Source organism: Hyaena hyaena, unplaced genomic scaffold, assembly GCF_003009895.1.
Source record: "Hyaena hyaena isolate Hyena2069 unplaced genomic scaffold, ASM300989v1 scaffold_55, whole genome shotgun sequence".
NCBI lineage: Eukaryota > Metazoa > Chordata > Mammalia > Carnivora > Hyaenidae > Hyaena > Hyaena hyaena.
This window is the reverse complement of record NW_024080687.1, coordinates 91,391-95,355: the sequence shown is the minus strand read 5'-3', so window position 1 is coordinate 95,355 and position 3,965 is coordinate 91,391.

Below are 3,965 nucleotides of genomic sequence, written 5' to 3'. Positions count from 1 at the left end.
AGATGGACACGGCATCACTCATGGACACAATTATTCACTTATTTGCCTCTTCACTGCTGTTGATGTTTGATTGTGACTACACTTTTCTCTTTATATTATATTTTTATATTTTGTACACATTCCCTCTTTTTCCTTCAGCCAGGATTTGCTGGGAAATTCCAATGGCCAAATGGAGATTAGATTGTAGGATTCTATTTAAGGAATATTACCAGGATGAGCCTCCCTGGAATTTTCTTTTTATTATATTTTAAAACCTAATTGTCATGCCCACAAGTATAAGTCTGAGATACTGAGAAAAAAATGTTGATTTTATTTATGAGAATGTTATTTAATTTCATTATATCATCATTATTATTTCTTAATGTAGGGCCAGAATGGCAGTTTTGGGGCTCATTCAGGTGGGTGGTCGTTGGGACTACGGTTCTTTGACTGGTAGCTGCTTCTGATTCTTGGAACCATTCTCTTCTGATGTTGACAGAGTCACACTCTAATGGTAGCAATTCCACACAACAGTCCTTTAGGGAAATCAATGTTGCCTTAAATCTCTCAATGGAAAACTCTCTTGTATCTCAGAATTTGAGGACAAAAACAATTCTTACTGGTAATAATTTTACCCACCTGGATTTTCCTCATTAAGCTGTATATACTAACATGGTGGATGTAACAGGGTTTTACTAGCTATAATTATTCAGGAAACAAATTTAGTGAAAATAGCTATATGGAGGTATTTTTTTGTTCATTTTCTGTTACCTTTTTGTTTCTTTTGTTCATTGGTTGTTTTCAACAAATACCACGTGAGGCTTACAGGTGAAAGAAATGCAGATAAGAAGGAATTGGAATGATTTCAGAGGCAGATGCCTGCTCCTTAAGAACTACTGAAAGGGAGCAGGCATGTAAATAGTAGGTCCAAACTGGCCTTTAAGACATGTCTATCTGATCTTTTTTCCTAATCCAAGGAGGAATGGGTTAAGGCCATCTTCCTTGCAGTTCTTTTAATTCAAGTTATAGGCAGATGTCCCCCACGTTCCCTACTCCATTCACCTTCCCCTTCTGCTATGACCCTAAACCTCTCTCAACAATTCTGATCCCACCTTTCTGATAACAGCTGGTGAGAGAAGAGGGAGAAAGAAGGGAGAGGCCCTTCCAGAGCCCTTGATAAGCGTTCCACTCCTTCCATGTGACGATTTATAGAGATCAAGATCCCCCTCCAAGGCTCAGTCCTCAGAACATGATACCTTAGGTTTCTGTGTCTATTTCTCCAGAGTTAGAGTAGAGAAGGTGTTGACGAGTGTCAAGGGTTTATGGTAAGTGCTCAATAGATGTGTGTGTAAAACACTCTATGATTAAAGCAAAGGGAGTGACCGCCCTGCATGGGACTTGGGACTGCTTACCCAATGTGGACAAAAGTGGCAGGATTATCATTAGAATAAGGAGCAAGGGGCTTTTAGGCAGATGAGTAAAATACAGAGGTGTGGAAGAGCATGGCATCCCCGGTGGAGGAGGATACAAGTTCAGAGCACAATTATGCTGCCTGTGTCTGTAGCTCACTGCCCTTCAGCAAACCTGTAAAATGGGGATAGCAACAACAGCTTGCTCACAGGATCCTTGTGAGGCTTCAATGAGAAAATACCCACATAAATCACCTACCACCATGACTGGAATAGAGGGAGCAGCCCCTACCTATTAGCGACTATTGTAATTATTATTAACATGGATAGTGGTGGTCAGAAGTGGGTGAAGAAACTGTGGTCAGGCAAGAACCAGATCAGACCCCAAGGGCCTTGTTGATAATGTTATGTGATTCTTACCTCTAAGGGGATGGGGACCCTCCAGGAAGGGTATAATGAGGTTTATAACTTTTAGAAAGACCAGTCTGAGGGCAGCATGGAGAGTAATTTGTTTTGTGTGGGAATAGGGGTCAAGAGTAGAGGTTGGGAGACCAGTCGGGTAGCTTTATAAAGAAATGGCAGTTTATGAGGGCCCGAATTAAGGATTGGTATCCGATATGAAGATGAAAATATCAGACATGGAGATGAAAATATCAGACATGGAGATGAAAATATAGGCTTAAAATATTTTGAGTGGGAGGTCTTGGCAATTGATTGCATGGGGGTGAAGGAACCAAGGATGAGAGGGGGGCCTCTGGTTAGGAAAGGGTGAGGTTGGTGGTGACTCTACAAGAGGGCGTCGTGCAGGAGGTCAGAGGGATGGGGGCATCACATGTGGGATGTGTTGAACACAGTGTCCACAACGCAGCTGAAGGTATTTAAAAAAACAGGTGGTTAAAAAGAACCTAAAATCATACCTGATGTATGGGGATTGGAATTTGCAAGTTAAGCAGGTAGGAAAAGAATGAATGTTAAGGGAGAAATTGCTGGTTTCAAAAGACCTGGAGAGAATGAGGGGAAGAATGTTTTGTTTTGTTTTGATTTTGAAGGAATGATTATGGAAGTGAATGATGGAGGGAAGTAGAAAAAAACATTCCGATTAATGTCTAGAAGGTCGAATTTAACACTGACATTGTACAGAAGTCCCTAAGGGGAACCCATCCTGTCATTTATTAACTGTTTAACTAGGTTATAGTCTTTGCCGTGGCTTAGAAAAGCATCTATAAGAACGGATTAGCGTAGCTACTTGGGGAAGGGGGGAAAGGGCAGGGGGGAAGAGTATAAATACTAGCAGCTTTGGGGGGAAGATATGATTTAAGATGTGATTCTACATGCTCCGCTTCCACATTTTTTTTGGTGATGCTCTGGGAGCTGGGAGGCACCAAAATTGTTACCAGTACTGATAGGGAAAGAGAAAGCTGGTCCTTAGGGTAGAATGAAGGAGGAAAAGAATGAGCTCTTGAAGGTTGGCTTGTATACACTGGGCTGTTGGTGGATGATTGCCCCTTCCCTGGGGCTTCCAATGATTTGAAAAACTCTGTGTAGTCCCCAAACACTTCTACAAATTCAGTTAAGTTTACTTTAGCTTAGAAAATAGACATATCACATTTTGTGCTGGTAAGGTTGTATGTGAGAGACTCTGAAACCTTGAGCAGACACTATGCCTAGTCTCCTTTAGATTCTGGTGGCTATTTCCATGGTTTCATGCCAGGCGCAGGAAGGGCACTCAGACATTGCATGGTTGAAATCAAAAGACTGGCTATCCGGTTTGAATTGGGAGAGATCTGGAAGCATGGAATAGAGTGCTGAATTAAGAGTGTAAAATCCGAGATCCCTAGTTTATGCTTTATTTTAAATTCACTTGCTTTTATGTAGCTGTTTCAATATGACTGTCTCATGAATGAATGAGTACATGAATTTGTGAAATGGGGATTCAGAATAGAAATGCCCTAATAACTTGAAATATTGGATTTCGAGAATCATAATAAAATCCAAAAATAAAATATTTTGATATTTTGTCCAAGTAGAATGAAGGACTAGGAATATATTCCACAGTAAAGCCCAATGATTTAACTCTTAGAAATTTAATTGTTTTGAGAATCAAGCCTTATATTTATTTAGAACTGAATAGTAACTCATTCCTTTTTCCATGGAAAAATACACTGCTACCTTTACTGACTTTTAAAAATATGAACCCCAAATCTGCCAGTGGGAGGTCTTCTCCATTAAGTCAGTACACATGAGAGAGGAACAAGGAGGGGGAAGGAGAGAGAAAGAGGTGGAGAGTCAATGGGATATTGTATTGCCTACAGAATAAAATGTTTTAAATTCTGCCAAAATGTCAGAGGATGATTTATATGGAGTGAGGATATATGCCATTGTAGAAAAAAGGTTAGTGAGGGTAGAGTGAGCCTTTGATTCAATAACTAATTCTGCAGGAAACAGGCAGAACTATTGCCCAGAAGGCCAAAGAGTTGACTTCTCTGTACTCTTTTTGTGAAAAGGAATAAATGGCAAGAAATATAAGAGCTATAAGGAATTTGGTAAGAAAACACATTGGAGGGATGTCCAATGTCA